The sequence below is a fragment of the Manis javanica genome, chromosome 1 (assembly GCF_040802235.1).
Source record: "Manis javanica isolate MJ-LG chromosome 1, MJ_LKY, whole genome shotgun sequence".
NCBI classification, from domain to species: domain Eukaryota; kingdom Metazoa; phylum Chordata; class Mammalia; order Pholidota; family Manidae; genus Manis; species Manis javanica.
Window position 1 is genome coordinate 24,243,355 of NC_133156.1, and position 21,617 is coordinate 24,264,971.

Here is a 21,617-nt window from a genome sequence, read left to right on the forward strand (position 1 = left end):
TGATTTTCCTTTCTTATGTCTGATTCTGTTTATGTATATTGCAATATGCTTTCCTCTTAGTATGGCTATGATGCATCCCACAGATTTTGCAGTGTTGCATTATTGTTTTCAGTTGTCTCCATATATTGCTTGTTCTCTGTTTTTATTTGGTCATTTATCCATTGGTTATTTAGGAGCATGTTATTAAGCCTCCATGTGTTTGTGGGCTTTTTTGTTTTCTTTGTGTAATTTATTTCTAGTTTCATACCTTTGTGGTCTGAGAAGCTGGTTGGTACAATTTCAATCTTTTTTAATTTACTGAGGTTGTTTTTGTGCCCTAGTAAATGATCTATTCCTGAAAATGTTCCATGTGCACTTGAGAAGAATGTGTATCCTGTTGCTTTTGGATTGAGTGATCTGTAGATGCCCATTAGATCTATATGTTCTAATATGTTGTTCAGTGCATCTGTCTCCTTACTTAATTTCTGTCTGGCTGATCTGTCCTTTGGAGTGAGTGGTGTGTTGAAGTCTCCGAAAATGAATGCATTGCACTCTATTTTCCCCTTTAATTCTGTTACTATTTGTTTCACACATGTAGGTGATCCTGTGTTGGGTGCATAGATATGTATCTCCTGGTGGACTGTCCCTTTTATCATTATGTAATGTCCTTCTTTGTCTCTTGTTACTTTCTTTGTTTTGAAGTCTATTTTGTCTGATACAAATTCTGCAACTCCTTTTTTCCCCCTATTAGTTGCATGAAATATCTTTTTCCATCCCTTCACTTTCAGTCTGCGTATATATTTGGGTTTGAAGTGTGACTCTATGTCTTTTGATTGGTGCATTCATACCATTTAAATTTGGGGTGGTTATCGATAGGTATGTACTTACTGCCATTGCAGGCTTTAGATTCATGTTTATCAAAGGTTCAAGGGTAATTCCCTTACTATCTAAAAGTCTAATTTAACTCAGTATTCTATTACAAACACAACCAAAAAATTCTTTTCTTCTTCCTTTTTTCTTCCTCCTCCATTTTTATATATTAGGTATCATATTCTGCACTCCTTATCTATCCCTGGATTGACTTTGGGGGTAGTTGATTTGATTTTGCATCTCCTTAGTAATTAATTGTTTTACTTTCCTGTGGTTTTGTTTCACCTGGTGATAGCTATTTAGCCTTAGGAATACATCCATCTATAGCAGTCCCTCCAAATGCACTGCAGAGGTGGTTCATGGGATGTAAATTCTCTCACCTTTTGCTTATCTGGAAATTGTTTAATCCTTCCTTCAAATTTAAATAACTTTGCCAAGTAGAGTATTCTTGGTTCGAGGCCCTTCTGTTTCATTGCATTAATTGTATCATGCCACTCTCTTCTGGCCTGTAAGGTTTCTGTTGAGAAATCTGATGATAGCCTGTTGGGTTTTTCTTGTATGTGATCTTTTTTCTCTCTCTGGCTGCTTTTATGTGTCTGTATTTATCCTTGATCTTTCCTACTTTAATTATTAAATGTCTTGGTGTTGTCTTCCTTGGGTCCTTTGTGTTGGGAGATCTGTGGATCTCCATGGCCTGAGAGACTATCTCCTTCCCCGGATTGTTGAAGTTTTCGGCAATTACCTCTTCAAATACACTTTCTATCCCTTATTCTCTCTCTTCTTCTGGTACCCCTATAATATGAATATTGTTCCATTTGGATTGGTCACACAGTTCTCTCAATATTCTTTCATTCTTATAGATCCTTTTTTCTCTCTGTGCCTCAGCTTCTTTGTATTCCTCTTCTCTAATTTCTATTCCATTTTCTGTCTCTTCTACTACATCTAATTTGCTTTTATGTCCCTCCATTATATGTTTACTTTCAGATATTGAATTTCTCAATGATTGAGTCTCTGACCTAAATTCATCCCTGAGTTCTTAAATATTTTTCTGTACTTCCATGAGCATGTTTATGATTTTTATTTTGAACTCTCTTTCAGGAAGATTGGTGAATTCATTTTCATTTGGCTGTTTTTCTGATGTTTGTGATATTTTTATTTGAACCAGGTTCCTTTTACATTTCATATTTCTATGTGGCGCCCTCTGGTGAGCAGAAGCTCTAGTCTGTGGAGTCACTCAACCCCTGGAGTGATTTCAGGGGTCACAGGGGTCAGTGCTGGTGCCTTGGGGGAAGAAAGAGCTGTTTCCTGCTTCCCGGCTGCAGTGCCTGTCCCCACTGTCAGAACCAGTGGGCCGAGCACACAGCTGTAAGTGTCTGTGCTTTGTGTTTGTACCTGCCATAGGCAGAGCCTCCCTCTGGCTGGCCTGATGCCACAGCAGGGACTGCCAGTTTGCGAGCTGGTGCCAGCAGGCCATGAGGAAGGCAATAGCAGGCTGCACATCACAGTGGGGATCCTCAGAGCTGAGTAGACAGGCAGGGGGATAGATCGCCTGAAGCTCCTCAAAGTTCCCAACCTGCTGGGTGGAGTACACCCAGACAACCTTGTCCACCTATCCCTTCTCCTGAGCAGCAAGCTCCAGGCAAACTCCACTCCTTCAGCAGCCCTCTTGCTGCTAGGAAGCCTCTCAGAATACCCACCTTTCCTGTGTCCCAGAGTGGCCGTGTGTGGATCCCTGTTGTCCACAAATGGCTGGAATCTCAGTCTCTCCAAGTATTCTGCCTGTTTTGGCTTCTCAACCCCACTAATCTCCAGAGCACTATGCAGTGTAGGTTTGTGCTCCCAAAGCAGATCTCCAGGGCTGGATGTTGAGCAGTACTAGGCTTTCAGCCCCTCCCTGCTCTGTTTCTCTTTCTCCCTGCTGTGAGCTGGGGTGGGGGAAGGGCTTGGATGCCGCTGGACTATGACATAGTAGATTACTTTTTATAACTTTGTAATATTCCACATGTATATATTAATGCACTTCCTACTTGCACTCATCTATTAATGCACACTTTGGATGCATTGATATAATGGCTGTTTTAAATAATGATACAATAAATGTAGGTGTACATGTTTCTTTATGTATTTAAGATTTCAATTTCTCTGGGTAAACTCCCAGAAGTGGAACTCCTGGGTCACATGGTATTACTATTTTTAATTTTGGAGGAACCTCCATAGTGGCTGCACCAATATACATTCCACCTACAGAGCAAAAGGGCCCCCTTTCTCCACATCCTCATTAACACTTGTTAATTCTTGTCTTTTGGAGAGTGGCCATTCTGACTGGGTGAGGGGGTATCACCTTGTGGTTTGGATTTGCAGCTCGCAGGCTGGCCACTTTGCCCCTCAGCATCCTCTGACACTACAGCTTGATACTTTCCCTCTTGCTCATCCCCCTTCACACACTGACTGCCTTTTGAGCCTCAGTTTTCTGAAACAAGCACCTTCCCTGGGGCCTTGGCAATGGAAGGACCTCAGCTGGGCAGCCACTTCTCCAGATAACCCCCATATCCTGTCCTATCTTCCTTGAGGTTTCTGTTCATGTCACCTTCTTTGCAGTTATTGCCTGAACACCCAGCAAAAAAATAGCCCACCCACTCTGTCCTTTATACCTGCATTCTTTTTCTTCATAGCTCTTATAATGAAGGGACATGTTATTCGATTATTTTTATTTGCTTTTTTCTTTCTCTATTATTGGATTATAGGGACTTTCGTGTTCAGCTCTCCATACTCATTGCCAAGACAGACCCTAGAACTTGATCTACATTCAATACGTACTTATCAAATAAATGAAAACTATTCCCAATCAAACAGTAGCATACATTCTGCTTGAGCAACAGGCCAAAAGTAGGAAAGGAAATCCCACTGAGAAATGGCACCAGGGATGTTCTCAATGGGACTAGACCTCAACATACATTGGAGTTATTTTCTTGACTCTAAAATAGAAATGGTAGTATTTATGCTACATCACTAATGCTTTATTGTGTGAAAATTTGTCATTTATATTTCTGTATCTTGGTAAGCACCTCCCACACATGGATCAAAGGAACCTTACAGGATTTTCAGAGTTTCTTCTTCTGGGATTTTCAAGTGAACTGCAACAGCAGCCCCTCCTATTTGGGTTTTTCCTGTCCATATACCTGATCACTGTGTTTGGGAACCTGCTTCTCATCTTGGCTGTTAGCTCAGACTCCCACCTGCACACACCCATGTACTTCTTCCACTCCAACCTGTCCTTTGTGGACATCTGCTTCACCTCCACCACCATCCCCAAGATGTTGGTGAAAATACAGAACAAAAGAAAAGTCATAACCTATGAAGAATGCATCAGCCAGATGTGTTTTTCCATAATCTTTGGGATTTTGGACAACTTCCTTCTGGCTGTAATAATCTATGACCAGTATGTGGCCATCTGCTACCCCCTGCATTACATGTTCATCATGGACCCCCAGCTCTGCAGACTGCTGGTTCTGGTGTCCTGGATCATAAGTGTCCTGAATTCCTTGCTACTGAGTTTATTGATGTCATGTCTGCCCTCTGCACAGTCTTGGAAATCTACCATTTTTTGTGTGTGAACTCAGTCAAGTGGTCCTACTTGCCTGTTCTGGCACCTCTCTTAATTACATGGTGGTGTATCTGATGGCTGGGCTCTTGGCTGGTGGTTCCCTCACTGGGATCCTTTACTCTTACTCCAAGCTAGTTTCCTCTATGTGGAATCTCATCAGCTTGGGAAAGCATAAAGCATATTCCACATGTGAATCTCACATATCTATTATCTCCTTATTTTATAATACAAGCCTAGGCATGTTTGTTACTTCTGCTGATACGCACAGCTCACACTCAAGTGCAGCAGCCTTGGTGATGTACACTGTGGTCACACCCATGCTGAACCCCATTAGCTACAGAGTCAGGAACAAATACATAAATAGGGCTCTGAAAAGATCCTTTGTGGAGGAAACAAAGGGCCAGATGTCCTAGGACTGAAAAAGTGCCCGTGAATGCTGATGTCAATGCCTCGGAGTCAAAAAGTGTGATTATTTGATCTGTGAAATATAGTATTGTATTGTCCTTTCTATTTATTTCATGAATTTCCATTTCTTTGACTTCAACTCATTTACTGTTTATATAACTCAATTTATTAGCTTTCTGCTCTCTCTGATATCCCACAGCCTTTCCTGTGTTGTTTTCTTACTTTCTCACATTTGTTCCCAATCACATACCCGAAATATCTTGTAGTTCCCATTTATCTAATAAGACATGGAGTTTTTCAAATAATTTTTCACAGGTGAACATCATATGAAATAATTTTTCATTTGCTTTACTAAAAGAATCCTCATGAGTTGTACTACCCCTAATGAATAAACTACACATGATGACCAAGGCTTCCTTGATGACATTTTGCATTCTCCAGGTTAAAGGGATAGCTCCTGCTCAGCATGAATCTGCTACCTGTGCTCTAGAGCTCACATCAATTAATGCACCACTAGATATTTTCCCTTATAATTAATGTATTAGAGTATAATTGCATATTATAAACTGCATGTATTTCAAATGTACAGTATGTTGAATTAAGGAAGCCATACAAAAATTATAGTACATATGGCATATTCCTATTTGTGTTTCAGGCAACAAAGTGTAGAATTTGTCAGGGTTTTTTAGAATAATTGTTAAAAATTGAAGCTCCCTGAGCCTCAACTTCCTTATTTTGAAGATAATATGGGAGAGTAAATATAACTTCAGGTAAATGTTGCAAGAAATAAATGAAATGGACATATTTTTTGAGGCCAAATATATCATTCAGAGGTGTATGTATGCACATGTGTATGTTTATTTGTATACATTTTTATTTCAAATGAACATATACACATATAGGTACACAAACATGAGACACATTTACAGTCTCATGTTTTATGCCAGAAGTAACAAGAGAAAGTTGAAAAGGATAGATATGAAAAGAATACTTGAAGGAACATGAAATTAAAAGAATGTAGACATTTAGATACAAATATTTGAATTAAACAGTAGACGTAACTTAAAAGATGAGTTACTTTTCCTCACTTAATACCTCAAAGACATCAAACTCTGAAGGCATTTACATTTATGTAAAGAGAAGTTCTCTACCAGATAAATAATATCACCTAATTGATTTTAATTTCTTCCTTTGATAAGGTGGTAGGATGACATAAAATGCCTTTACCCAGGGGATGCTAAATGAATGAACTGGCAAGCATTATCTAAGTCTCCTGAACAAAATTACATTGGAAAAATGTTTGTATCCAATTTCTAATCTAATGTAAAATCACCACACTAGTGATTTAAAACAAGAACATTTATGCTTATATAATTCTGGAGCTCAGAATCCCAAAGTAGGTTTCTCTGAGTGAAAAGCAAGGTGTTAACAGGCTGGGCTCCTTCTGGATGCTCCAGGGAGGAATCTGTTTACTATATTTCAAGTTGAGGTTATAGTGAAAAAGAATTTTAAATATATTTCACATGGCTATTATTCTAAATACTTCAGAATGAGGGCCCAAATGACAACTATAATCAGGTGGTAAAAGTAAATATCCCTCATTGTTTTAGCAAAGGTATCAAGCAGTCAGTGTAAGGCTCAAGATTTATAACAAAGGAATTTAGTTATCCCCCTTGCTGCAATGGAAAATAGCAATTTTCTGTAGATATCAGGGGCTGTGTCTCTACACATTAATATTTTGAAGATTAAAGGGAACAAATTCAGGCAGGGTGCTCAGTCTTAAAATTTCCAAAAAATTTAAATCAATTTTGGGATATGGTACCTGCAGCTTAGACCTCTGGAAGCCAGCAGAGATCATGAGGAAAAACTAATCAAAACTGGATTCACTTGATTTTAAACTGGTCTATTGAGAACCCAGAATCTCTAGGAAAACTTTCCTTTACGTCCAGACCAGTGTCCCACAGGGAAATCATGTGCTTAGAGGCTGGAGTAACATGAGGGAAATGTGCCTAATGAGCAGACAGGGAGCTGTCATCAGCATGTGCCACGTTGGGCCAGACAGGATCTAGTTGTTGCTTTTAAATTTTAAATTAGGCTCTGGGATGGATGCTTCATGCCTTCCTGCTATCTTACTGAGAGAGAGCTTCAGTTTCATCTTCTACCACCCAGGAGAAATTTGGACTTCCACCTGGAGCCCTTGTTCTCAGCATTCCCAACCAGGTATGTCCAAGAGTCCAGTAGCTAATGAAGGAAAGGGTCATAGAGGATCAAAAGCAAGCATGTATACCTGAGGACGATGACAGCCACCAGTGTAGCCCAGAGCCTGGAGATCTCTACAGGTGTTCACTTCCATTAACTAACCAATTTATTTATGATGCTAAGAAAACAGGTGAGCACTGAATTCAGCAATGCATGGATAATTGTTGACAAGTGATGGAAGCCCACTTAGCAGAAGAAAGAGGAGGCATAAGGTGCTTTCAATAAAAATAGAACAAATCCGAGGTCTTTTACAGTTAGACTAGGAAAACAATGAAGAAGTTTGGAGGGGTGTCAAGTGAAATAAGGGCATTTGTCTATTTATTTTTTAAATGGATCATATTCAATAGGAGGAGCCAAGATGGTGGCATGAGTAGTGCAGTGGAAACCTCCTCCCAAAGCCATATATATTTTTCAAAATACAACATATACAACTATTCCTAAAAGAGAGACCAGAAAGAACATTATAACAGCCAGGCTATATCTACACCTGCAAGAAATCAGTGCCTCATGAAGTGGATAAGATACAAGCCACAGCCTGGTGGGACCTGAGCACGCCCCCCACCCCAGCTTCCTGGTGGGAGGAGAGGAGTCAGAGCAGGGAGAGAGAGGGAGCCCAAGACTGCTAAATACCCAGCCCTAGTCATCCGCACCAGGAGCAAAGACACAGTGCGTGGTGAGCTGGACACTAGAAAAATGGAACAGTAAAACCTGTAAGTGGGTTCCCACAGCCAGTGTCCCTGGGACAAAAGAAAAGTGAGTGCTTTTTGAAAGTATTAAAGATGCAGGAGCCTCACAGCTGGACAGAAGTGTCCCGGCACACTTAGCCCAGAAGCTGGGAATCCTGAGGAACTACGGGCACCCTAACCCCCGGGGTGACAGCACAGTTCTTAGGCCCCTCATGGTGATAAACAGCCTCCCACCCATTCCCCCTCCAGTGCGGCCCCACCATAGCAGAGTAGCAGCCTGAGATTGGCCAGGCCCGCAGCAGCCATGAGGAGCCTCCTCCGCAGACTCCTGGACCAGCTCAGAGGTCCCATCGGCGCACAGCTACAGAGCACAAGCCACTACGGGTCATCATTCTCATAGGAAGGGAAGGCGACAGGCAAACAGAAATGGATTTTGTTCTGCCAGCTGACACATGCGACAACTGCCTACGACTACCTCTACCACCATGAAAATGCAGAACAATTTGATACAGACAAGAATAACCCAGACATCCCCTGAGAGGTAAAATGGGGAGATAGATTTAACCAATATTCCTGAAAAAGAATTCAAAATAAAGGTTATAACCATGCTGAAGGAGATGCAGAGAGAAATGCAAGAGCTAATGGACAAAGTACGGAGAGAGATTACAGAAATAAAACAATCTCTGGAAGGACTTAAAAGCAGAATGGATGAGTTGCATGAGGCTGGTAATGAAATAGAAAACCAAGAAGAGTAATGCAGAGAAGCTGATGTGGAGAGAGATAAAAAGATCTCCAGGAATGAAAGAATATTAAGAGAAATGTGTGACCAATCCAAACGGAACAATATCCCCATTATAGGGGTACCAGAAGTAGAAGAGAGAGAAAAAGGGATAGAAAGTGTATTTGAATAAATAATTTCTGTAAACTTCCCTAAACTAGGGGAGGAAATAGTCGCTCTGACCATGGAAGCACACAGAACTCCCAAAACAAGGGACCCAAGGAGGATAACACCAAGACACATAATAATAAAAATGGCAAAGATCAAGGACAAAGACAGGGTATTAAAGGCAGTCAGAGAGAGAAAAGATCAACTACAAAGGAAAACCCATCAGGATATCATCAGACTTCTCAACAGAAACCTTACAGGCCAGAAGAGAATGGCATGATATTTTTAATGCAATAAAACAGAAGGGCCTACAACCAAGAATACTGAATCCAGCATGATTATCATTTATATATGAAGGAGGGGGATCATGGGAAGATTGCGGCATGAGTAGTTTAGAGGAAATCTCCTCCCCAAAACATATTTATGAAAATACAATAAATACAACTATTCCTAAAAGAGACACCAGTGGATGCAGTACAACAGCCAGGATACATCTACATCTGTGAGAACTCAACATCAGACAAAGGGGGTAAGATACAAGCCACAGCCAGGCGGGACCTGAACACTCCCCCACCGCAGAACCTAGCAGGAAGAAAGGAGTCAGAACGGGGAGGGAATGAAAGCCCAGGACTGCTAAACAACCAGCTCTAGAAATCCACACCTGGAACGCAGACACAAGGTGCATGGGGTGCTGGATATTAGAGAAATGGAAAAGCAAAACCTGTGAGCAGGTCCCCGCAACTGGCATCCCTGAGACAAAAGAAAAGCGAGTGCTTTCTGCAAGTCTTAAAGAGACAGGGACCCCATAGCTGAACAATGTTGCCCGGCACACTCAGCCAGCAGCTGGGAATTCCAGGGAAACTTAGGCAGCCTAAACCCCAGAAGGCAGTGCAGCTCTGAAGCCCCTCACAGCACTAAGCAGCCTGCCAGTCATTCCTCCAACTGGCACAGACCCCAACACACCAGCCCAGTAGCAGGAGAGTGGCAGCATGCGCCAGGGACGAAGGCACCGGAAGGGACCGGGAGCAGATCCATGCATCAGCAGTGCTAGAGAGGACCAGGACAGGCTTGTGCGAGCCCACAGCAGTGCGACCAAACAGCCCAGGTGCAGCTCGCGCGCACTGGCAGCAGTAGAGCCAGAGGAGCCCGGTAGAGAGGCCCATGCACATGTGCAGTGGAGCCAGAGGGAGCAGGTGTGCTCCCAGCAGTGAACCGGAATCCCAGCCCAATGCACAGCCACCCCCAAACCCTAAGGCTGCTGCTGCCACACAGCTGCCTGGAAGGGGTGCTGCTAGCATGGAGGAGTGCACCTGGCATGCCTGCCACTCCCTGAAGGGCTCTGAGTTCTGCTGCATCCTCATGAATTTGTAACTACCTGAGTGGTGTGTTCATGGTGTTTCAGAGGCTCATCGGTGAATTTGAGCATGGCTGTAGTGCTCTTCTATCTGAAACCAAATTATGATCAGTTCATTCATTTCTATAGTTAGGTAATCTTGTTTACAAAAAAATGAATTATCAAATGTAAATTGTCTTAATTCCATTGTGCCTACACGTGTATGCAACACTTCGCTTTCTTCCCAGTCAGAAGCCATTTTCCCCATGCCTGCTCAATGGGGCTCAGCTACCTGTGCTCCAGATCATACACCAAATCTCACTTTTTATTTTGAAAGATTTTTGGACTCACATAAAAGTTGCAAAAATGGCAGGGAGATTTCCAGTGTACACTTCCCAAGGCTCCCCTTGATGGTAACCTAAGCTATAATCTTAGTATATTACCAAGACCATGAAATAGACATTAGAGCAGCTCTGTTAACAAAATCATGCATTTTATTGGGATTTAACCAGACCTCCCTTTGGAGGAAGCACAGAAAAGTCAGACTTCCTACACTTGGGTTGCACTGAATCAGAGGAATCCTTTGGTCAGTCTCTCCTCATTAAAAGAGGAATAGCCATTGCTGAACATGAGAACAATTTATCTCTTGCCAGTTTCAATGTGTGCCAGAAATCACTCCAGGACACTGCTTTGTACATTAATCCACATACATATGTGCATGCCTTCTCTTCCTTAATTCAAACAGTGCTATATGCTCAGTCCTAGATATCCTTAGAACCTCCTGTGGTGCTTTCAAAAATCCCAGTGCCTGAGACTCCTCCTAGACCAGTAATTAAAGGCCCTGGTGGTCATATCCACACTGAAGAATTTTAAAAATTCCTCCATGATCCCATCTGCAGCCAAGGATGAGAAACACTGCTCAACAGATTCTGAAATAAAAAACTTCAAAGGACACGACCACAAGCTAACAATAATTTGAAGGGGAGACAGGCTCTCTGCTGAGTTTCAGGTCAAGGCTAATATTAGTTGGTGTGACTCAGAAACAAAGGGCCTGCTCTCCACATCTCTGCCTCCCACCTCCACACCCCCACATACTTCTTCCTCTCTGTCCTTCACTGATGTTTATTTCAGCACCACCTCAGTCCCTACCGTGTACTTGAACATCCAGAAACAGAGCAAATGCATCAGCTATACAGACCACCTTACACAGATATGCCATGTCCCTTTTTTTTTTTGCAGGCTTTTTTCAAAAGCTTTCTCCTTTTAGAAAGCCTTATGATCACTATGTGGCCATCTGCTCCCGCTGGTGTACATGGTCATCATTAAGCCCCACTTCTGTGTCCTGATTCTACTCTCCCTGTTATTTAGCTTTGCCAATATGCCCTGCTCCACAGTCTAATGGTTTTGCAGCTGCCCTGCACAAGACTGATTTCTCTCACTTCTTCTGTTATGTTGATGAGGTCATCAAGCTGGCCTCTTCTCATACTCTTATCAATAACATCCTGATATATTTTATGGTTAGCCTAATTGGGGGTGTTCCTCTCACTGGAATCATTTTCTCTTATACTCAAAGAGTTTCCTTTATTTTGAGAATCCCATTTTCAGGGAAAAAGCACAAAGCTTTCTGCTTCTGCTGGTCTCACCTGTCAGTCGTTACCTTGTCCTATGGGACAGTCTTTGGGGACAACATTAGTCACTGCGTCTCCCAGAAAATTGCAGTGTACAATGATGTACACATGGTTTTTCAAGTGATAAACAGCTTTATCTATAGCCTGAAGAACAGGGATGTAAAGGGAACCTTGAGGAAACTCTCCTGTGACGGTGTCGTCTACCCAGAACCTGGGTCTCTGAATGACTGGCATAAACCCTGGGAAAGACAGAATTGTCTGAATCTTCTATCTGGAAGTTCTTTTTTTTGTATCAATAATATACAATTACATGACGAGCATTATGGTTACTATATTTCCTCCATTAAAAATTCCCCCCCACATACCTCATTACAGTCACTGTCCAACAGCGTAGTAAGATGCTATAGAATCACTACTTGTATTCTCTGTGTTATACTGCTTTCCCCATGTGCCACCCAATCCATTATGTGTGCTAATTGCAATGCCCCATTTTCCCATTATCCCTCTCTTCCCATCCATCCTCCCCAGTCCCTTTCCCTTTGGTAACTGTTAGTCCTTTCTTGGGTTATGTGAGTCTTCTGCTGTTTTGTTCCTTCAGTTTTTGCTTTGTTCTTATACTCTACACAGGAGTGAAATCATTTGATACTTGTCTTTCTCTGCCTGGCTTATTTCACTGAGTATAATACCCTCTAGCTCCATCCATATTGTTGCAAATGGTAGGATTTGTTTTCTTCTTATGGCTGAACGATATTCCATTGTGTATATGTACCACATCTTCTTTATCCATTCATCTACTGATAGACACTTAGGTTGCTTCCATTTCTTGGCTATTGTAAATAGTGCTGTGATAAACATAGGGGTGCATATGTCTTTTTCAAACTGACCTCCTGCATTCTTAGGGTAAATTCCTAGGAATGTAATTCCTGGGTCAAGTGGTATTTCTATTTTGAGTTTTTTGAGGAACCTCCATACTGCTTTCCACAATGGTTGAACTAATTTACATTCCCACCAGCAGTGTAGGAGGGCTCCCCTTTCTCCACAACCTCGTCAACATTTGTTGTTGTTTGTCTTTTGTATGGTGGTCATCCTTACTGGTGTGAGGTGATATCTCATTGTGGTTTTAACTTGCATTTCTCTGATGACTAGCAATGTGGAGCATCTTTTCATGTGTCTGTTGGCCATCTGAATTTCTTCTTTGGAGAAGCATCTGTTCAGCTCCTCCGCCCATTTTTTAATTAGATTATTTGTTTTTTGTTTGTTGAGGTGTATGAGCTCTTTATATATCTTGGATGTCAACCCTTTATCAGGTCTGTCATTTATTAATATATTCTCCTGTACTGTAGTATGCCTTTTTGTTCTAATGATGGTGTCCTTTGCTGTACAGAAGCTTTTAGTTTGATATAGTTCCACTTCTTCATTTTTGCTTTTGATTCCCTTGCCCAGGCAGATATGTTCATGAAGAAGTTGCTCATGTTTATGTCCAAGAGATTTTTGCCTATGTTTTTTTCTATGAGTTTTATGGTTTTGTGACTTACATTCAGGTCTTTGATCCATTTTGAGTTTACTTTTGTGTATGGGGTTAGACAAAAATCCAGCTTCATTCTTGCATGTAGCTGTCCAGTTTTGTCAACACCAGCTGTTGAGGAGGCTCTCGTTTCCCTATTGTATATCCATGGCTCCTTTATCATATATTAATTGACCATATTTTCTTGGGTTTATATCAGGGCTCTCTAGTCTGTTCCCTTGTTCTATTGGCCTGTTCTTGTGCCAGTACCAAATTGTCTTGATTACTGTGGCTTTGTAGTAGAGCTTGAAGTCAGGGAGCATAATTCCCCCACTTTGTTCTTCTTTCTCAGGATTTCTTTGGCTATTTGAGGTCTTTTGTAGTTCCATATGAATTTTAGAACAATTTTCCCTAATTCATTGAAGAATGCTGTTGGTATTTTGATAGAGATCACATTGAATCTATAGATTGCTTTACGCAGGATGGCCATTTTGACAATATTAATTCTTCCTATCCATGAGCACAGGATGTGTTTCCATTTATTGGTACCTTCTTTAATTTCTCTCATGAGTGTCTTGTAGTTTTCAGAGTATAGGTCTTTCACTTCCTTGGTTAGGTTTATTCTTAGGTATTTTATTCTTTTTGATGCATTTGTGAATGGAATTGTTTTCCTGATTTCTCTCTCTGCTAATTCATTGTTAGTGTATAGGAATGCAACAGATTTCTGTGTATTAATTTTGTATCCCGCAACTTCACTGAATTCAGATATAAGATCTAGTAATTTTGGTTTGGATTCTTTAGGGTTTTTTTATGTACAATATCATGTCATCTGCAAATAGTGACAGTTTGACTTCTTCTTTACCAATCTGGATGCCTTGTATTTGTTTGTTTTGTCTGATTGACATGGCTAGGACCTCCAGTACTATGTTGCATAACAGTGGGGAGAGTGGGCATCCCTGTCTTGTTCCCCATCTTAGGGTAAAAGGTTTCAGCTTCTCGCTGTTAAATATAATGTTGGCTGTGGGTTTGTCATATATGACCTTTATTATGTTGAGGTACTTGCCCTGTATACCCATTTTGTTGAGAGTTTTTATCATGAATGAATGTTGACATTTGTTTACTGCTCTTTCAGCATCTATGGAGATGATCATGTGGTTTTTGTCCTTTCTGTTTGTGTCATGGATGATATTGATGGATTTTCGAATGTTGTACCATCCTTGCATCCCTTGAATAAATCTTACTTGATCAAGATGGATGATCTTTTTGATGCATTTTTGAATTTGGTTTGCTAATATTTTGTTGAGTATTTTTGCATCTATGTTCATTAGGGATATTGGTCTGTAATTTTCATTTTGAGGGATCTTTGCCTATTTTTCATATTAGAGTGATGCTGGCCTTGTAGCATGAGTTTGGGAGTATTCTCTGCTGTTCTATTTTTTGGAAAACTTTAAGGAGGATGGGTATTAAGTCTTCACTAAATGCTTGATAAAATTCAACAGTGAAACCATCTGGTCCAGGGATCTTGTTCTTAGGTAGTTTTTTGATTCCCAATTCAATTTCATTGCTGGTAATTGGTCTATTCAGATTTTCTGTTTCTTCCTGGGTCAGACTTGCAAGGTTGTATTTTTCTAGAAGGTTTCTTCTAGGTTACCCAGTTTGTTCCCCAGTTTGTTAGCATATAACTTTTCATAATATTCTCTTATAATTCTCTGTATTTCTGTGGTGTCCATAATGATTTTTCCTTTCTCATTTCTGATTCTGTTTATGTGTGGAGACTCTTTTTTTCTTCCTTGATAAATCTGACTAGGGGGTTATCTATTTTGTTTATTTTCTCGGAGAACCAGCTCCTGCTTTCACTGATTCTTTCTATTGTTTAATTCTTCTCAATTTTATATATTTCTGCTCCAATCTTTACTATGTCCCTACTTCTAATGACTTTGGGCCTCATTTGTTCTTTTTTTTAGTTTTGTTAATTGTGAGTTTAGACTGTTCATTTGGGATTGTTCTTCTTTCCTGAGGTACACATGTGTTGCAATATACTTCTCTCTTAGCATGGTCTTTCTGTGTATCACAGATTTTTGTGGTGTTAAATTATTGCTGTCATTTGTCTCCATATATTGATTGATCTGTTTTTATTTAGTCATTGATTCATTGATTGTTTAGGGGCAGATTATTAAGCCTCCATGTGTTTGTGGACATTTTTTGTTTTCTTTGTGTAATTTATTTCTAGTTTCATACCTCTATTATCTGAGAAGCCAGTTGGCACAATTTCAATCCTTTTGAATTTACTAAGGCTCTTTTTGTGACCTAGTATATGATCTATGCTTGAAAATATTCCATGTGCACTTGAGAACAATGTGTATCCTGTTGCTTTTGGATGGAGTTTTCTGTAGATGTCTGTTAGGTCCATGTGTTCTAATACGTTGTTCAGTGCCTCTGTCTCCTTACTTATTTTCTGTCTGGCTGATCTGTCCTCTGGAGTGAGTGGTGGGTTGAAGCCTCCTAAAATGAATGCATTGTATTCTATTTCCTCCTTTAATTCTCTTAGTATTTGTTTCACATATGTAGGTTATTCTCTGTTGGGTGCATAGATATTTACAATAGTTATATCCTCTTGTTGGACTCACCCCTTTTCATTATGTAATGTCCTTCTGTGTCACTTGTTACTTTCTTTGTTTTGAAGTCTATTTTGTCTGATACAAGTACTGCAACTCCTGCTTTTTTCTCCCTATTAGTTGCATGAAATTTCTTTTGCCATCCCTTTACTTTCAGTCTGTGTATGTCTTTGGGTTTGAAGCGAGTCATTTGTAGGCAGCATATAGTTGTGTCTTATTTTTTTACCCACTCAGTGACTCTATGTCTTTTGATTGGTGCATTCAGACCATTTAAATTTGGGGTGGTTATCTACAGGTATATACTTATTGCCATTGCAGGCTTTAGAATTGTGGTTTCCAAATGTTTAAGGGTAATTCCCTATCTAACAGTCTAATTTAACTCACTTAGTATGCTATTAAAAACTCAACATAAAGGTTGTTTTTTTCCTCCTTTTTCTTTCTCCTCCATTCTTTATATATTAGGCACCATATTCTGCACTCTTTGTCTATCCCTTGATTGACTTTGGGGGTAACTGATTTGATTTTGCATCTCCTTAGTAATTAATTGTTCTACTTTCCTGTGGTTTTGTTTCCCCTGGTGATAGCTATTTAGTCTTAGGAATACTTCCATCTATAGCAGTCCCTCCAAATGCACTGTAGAGGTGGTTCATGGGACGTAAATTCTCTCACCTTTCGCTTATCTGGAAATTGTTTAATCCCTCCTTCAAATTTAAATGATAACTTTGCCAAGTAGAGTATTCTTGGTTCGAGGCCCTTCTGTTTCATTGCATTAAATGTATCATGCCACTCTCTTCTGGCCTGTAGGGTTTCTGTTGAGAAATCTGATGATAGCCTGATGGGTTTTCCTTTGTATGTGATCTCTTTTCTCTCTCTAGCTGATTCTAAAAGGATATGCCCTTATCCTTGATCTTTGCCATTTTAATTATTATATGTCTTAGTGTTGTCTTACTTGGGTCCCTTGTGTTGGGAGATCTGTGTACCTCCATGGCCTGAGAGACTATCTCCATCCCCAGATTGGGGAAGTTTTCAGCAATCACCTCCTCAAAGACACTTTCTATCCCTTTTTCTCCCTTCTTCTTCTTCTAGTACCCCTGTAATGTCAATATTGTTCCATTTGGATTGGACACAGTGTTCTCTCAATATTCTTTCATTCTTACAGATCCTTTTATCTCTCTGTGCCTCAGCTTCTTTGTATTCCTCTTCTCTAATTTCTATTCCATTTACCATCTCTTCTACTATATATAATCTGTTTTTATATACCTCCATTGTATGTTACATTTCAGATATGGAATTTCTCAATGATTGAATCTCCATCCTAAATTCATCCCTGAGTTCTTAAATATTTTTCTGTACCTCCATGAGCATGTTTATGATTTTTATTTTGAACTCTCAGGAAGATTGGTGAGTTCAATTTCATTTGACCCTTTTTCTGGGGTTTGTGAGATTTTCTCTGAATCAGGTTCCTTTGACATTTCATATTTCTATGTGGCACTCTAGTCTCTGGCGCTGCTCAGGCCCTGGAGTGAGGTTGGGGGTCACAGGGGAGTGGCTCTGGTGCACTGTTTGGTGAAGTCTGCTCTTTTCTCCAGGGGTATGCAGTCTGGTGCAGCCTTCTTTCCTGTCGCTCTTTCAGGATTAGTTGTATTAACTATATTTTCATATTATATGTCATTTGGGGAGGAGGTCTCTGTCTCACCTCTCACACCGCCATCTTGAATCGATCTCTTTCTATCTGGATAACATAATGGCTAAGAACATTTGAATTTCATGGTGAATCAAGATTCTGCTTTTAGTCTGGTTCTGTGATGTTTAACAATTTCAATTCTTTAAGCTCATTTTCTTTCATCAGTTTCCTTAGAAACAGAGACTGAGCAACGGTTATAGTTTTAGCAATTTTGTGTGTGATTTCAGTAGAAGGAAAGTTGCAGGAATTGAATAGGACAGGGAAAGGATCGAAGCAAGCCAATGATCATATCTAGAGGTTAACTTCTGCACCCCATGTTACAATCTTTTCAATTACACCTTAGAGTCAGACCTACAGTGGGGCAAGGCAGCTGATCTTTTATATCCCAATTTATGACTTAGTGACACCACCCAATGGTAATCATAGCCTTCTGAAGCAACATTAGCATCTACCATACTCAGTTTCATTATCTATAAATGGGCATAATTAGATTATCTCAATCATATGATTGTGACACAGTTGACTTCCTTAGTGAGAAAGCATTCGGTTTTAATAAGAAAAAGAAATTCCAAGTATAGTTTGACCAAACAATAAGGAGAATTATCTTTAATTACAAGAGCTCAGAGGTGGAGGTGTCCCAAAAGAGTGGGGATTCATTCTGTTCTCCATGAAGAGCCTTGACTGAGGATTACTTCTTGTCAGGGTCACCAGGTTGTGGCAGTAAATGTAGGTGCCATACTCAGAAATGATGCCCAGAGAGAGAAACCTGGCCTCTCTGGGAGTCACCCAGTTGATATCTCTCTACAGAGAGATATTTCTCTGTAGTGGGTTGAATGTTGGCCCTCGGAAAGCTATGTCTACTCTCTAATTCCCCTAATTTGTGAGTATTAAACTATGATAAAGGATGATGTATTGATTTGGAAAAGGATATTTACAGAGGATGAATTTATTTTGTATTATCTGGTTGGTCCTAAATGTTATCACATGTACACTTTTAAGTTTGACAGAACAGAGAAGATACAGGGACATGAAGGGAGCCTTGAGGAAACTCATCAACAGGATATGCTCCTATCAGTATGCTTCCTACAAATGCAGCAGTGTAGCCATGGAGACAGAATTTGTATTGATTCATCCAGTATCTGATCACTCCTGTCCTACAAGAATGTTATTACCTCCAGACTCTGATGGGTCACTTGATGACCCTAGTGTGTATCTATGAATTGCTGAATACAGTTCCTTCTTTTTCACTTTGTTGAAGTTGGAAATGAATGAATAAATTGTTTATTTTGTTTGTTATTCTTATCATTGTGTTTCTGAGATACAATCATGTTGTGTTTAACAGTTAGCTACTGAATTTCAATACCTCCTTTTTTAATGATCTTTATTTTATATTATGTATGGTGTCATTTAAAAAGGAGCTTTTGAAAATTTAAAAGATATGTTGCTTTTTTCTAACTTTATTGAGTTGTAACTTACAAAACTATATACTTAAGGTATAAAATGTGATGATTTTATATGTGTCCATTGTGAACTGATTACCACAATTAAATTAATGAACACATCCGTCACCTCACCTACATACCATTTATTTCAGTTAGAACACTTAAGATATACTCTTTTCACAAGTTTCAAGTATACAATAGAGTGTTATCATGAGTAGTTACCATACTGTACATTAGATCCTGGAACTTATTCATCTTACAGTGAAAGATTGTACCCTTTGACTTACATCTCATTACCCAAACCCCCTGTACGTGGGAACCACCATTCTACTCTGTTTCTGGGTCACATTGCAGAAATAGGTTGAAGCTGTAATTATGTCTGTTTTGGGGAGAAATTACTCTATTTGGGTTCATCATTTCTTTTTTTTAAATAATGGTTTCTTTTGCTGTACATATTCATTCTAGTTTGATGTCTTCGACCCACTTAGTATTTTTTGCAATTACTATCTGTGCTTTCAATGTCATAATTGTTGCCAAAACCAAAGTCAAGGAACTTTCTACCTATGTTTTTTCTAGGCATTATATGGTTTCAGGTCTTATGCTTAAGCCATCAATCCATAATGAGTTAATTTTTGTGAGTGAAGTAAGAGATGATTCTGATTTCATTCTTCTGCATGTGGTTATGTGTTTTTTCCAACACCATTTATTGGAGAGACTATTAATTTCCCCTTTGTGAATCCTTGGCTCCCTTGTCAACTACATATGATGGGGATAATTTTCAGGCTCTCAATTCAATTCTTTTGGTGTAGATGTCTGATTTTATGCAAGTACCACACAGTTTTGATCATAGCTTTGTAATATAGTGTGAAATCAGGAAGTCTGGTACCTCCATCAGAAGTGTCCAGAAGTGATTTCAGGCTTCCATAGGAGCTTTAGTAGATCTAGGGACAAGCTGGTTTGAGCCCAAACCTTGAGCAGAAGTAGGGAAAACATGTAATGAAACCCCTCCTGGGGATAAAGGAGAAGCCTTGCGCTTTTACCTCCCTGCTCTGTACTCAGTGAGGGGAATAACCATGGGAAGCACTCCTGTACCATTTTAAAAAATGCCTCTTTTTTCTGTGGTATTGCAGAACTTGCAAATGCCAAGCCACATTGGCTCTAAGAGCTACATTGTTTTGGAGCTAGTCTCTGAATTCTTCCATAAAAGTTGGGGCCTCAGGCATGTGTTCCAAACCCTTCACTCCTCAGGGATGAGCTGTGTTGGGGATTCTCTCCTGGTTGCAAGGTGCTATGCCAGGGGTGGGCTTACGGAGTGAGTATCAAATACTGGCTGCATCAAGTATCTGTCTCCGCAATGACATTACCTTCCTCTTTCATCTCCTCCCCTTCTATTTAATAAGGATACATGTGGTTATACTTAGGGCCCACCCAGATAATGCAGTAAAGTGCATCTTTTGGAAAGATCCTTTTCCCAAATAAGGAACATTCAACCTTTTATCAAATTAGGGGGTGGTTAGGGTGTGGACATCATATTGATGCCCACAATGTAACCCACTACAGATGTCATTTGGTGGAGCCCATTGAAAGGCCTATTATCATCTGACAGGAGAAGGACAGCTTTCTGTCTCTGGGCATCATGTCCAAGGTCGCATCTGTATTTGCTGCCACCACCTTGTGAATCTGAGGAGAGCCAGTCTTAGGACAAAGTCACCAAGGAGAGGACTGAGGAATCCCTACTCCCTTAAAGTTTCATTTGTTCCCATCTCTGAAACCTTTGTAAGGACAGGCAACTCTGTTTATTCTTTGACCATACTAGAGATAAAAATTTTTGTTCTTATGAGAACTTCAGGCTTCCTTACTGATAAAGTTCAAATATCTCACCATCATCTCAGCCCACTGAGATGAAATAATTATGCCACTTTTATAGATAACAAAACTGAGTATGGTTGAATGGTTGATGTTAATGTTGCCTCAAAGGGATAAAGTTTGCCACCAGCTGGTCTCCATAATTTTTAAGTTGGGATATGAAAGGTGAGCTCCCTTGCCTCCACTGTCAGCCTAACTGTGGGTTTCCGTGGACATGGTTTTATCACAGGGGTGGGTGTAAGCCTGTCTCTAGACATGACCACAGCAGCACTTCCATCCTGCTCTACACTATCCACCTTCTACAACTTCCCTCCCTCTGAGAGTCACCCACCAAATATTAATGAGCTTTAACCCCTGCCATTGATTCTGCTTCTATGGAACCTGAGAAAAAATTGAATAAACAATTGAAGTAATTTGTCAAACATAATAGGCAAAAGTAAAAGTCAGGTTTCAACCCCAATTTAAAACACACTTGCCCATTGTTATCTAGTCATTTAAGAGCATTTAGTGACAGAAGAGTCAATCATTCTGGTTTTCCCAAGATTCCTGTAACCTTGATTCATTCTAGAAACTTAGCCTAAGGTAAATGGCACAGTACAGAAAAGAAGGCATCTTACTGATAAGCTTCCTTAAGGCACCCTGCAGGTCACTCTTCCTCAGATTGTAGATAAAGGGGTTCATTACTTGGGGAATCAAAATGTACATAATTGAGGCCAGTGAGGTGTTCTGGAAGGAGCCATTAACTGCAGATTTAATGTACACTCCAATAGCTGTGCCATAAAACAAGGAAACAATGGACAGGTGAGACCCACAGGTGGAAAAAAGTTTATACTTTCCACCCCCAGATGGCATTTTC

The 21,617-nt window shown here is 40.1% G+C and overlaps 1 pseudogene; it reads left to right on the plus strand.

Moving 5' to 3' along the window:
* Positions 1-3,923: 3,923 nt before the first annotated feature.
* Positions 3,924-4,866, plus strand: LOC118971470 (olfactory receptor 7A10-like; annotated as a pseudogene).
* The last annotated feature ends 16,751 nt before the right edge of the window (positions 4,867-21,617 follow it).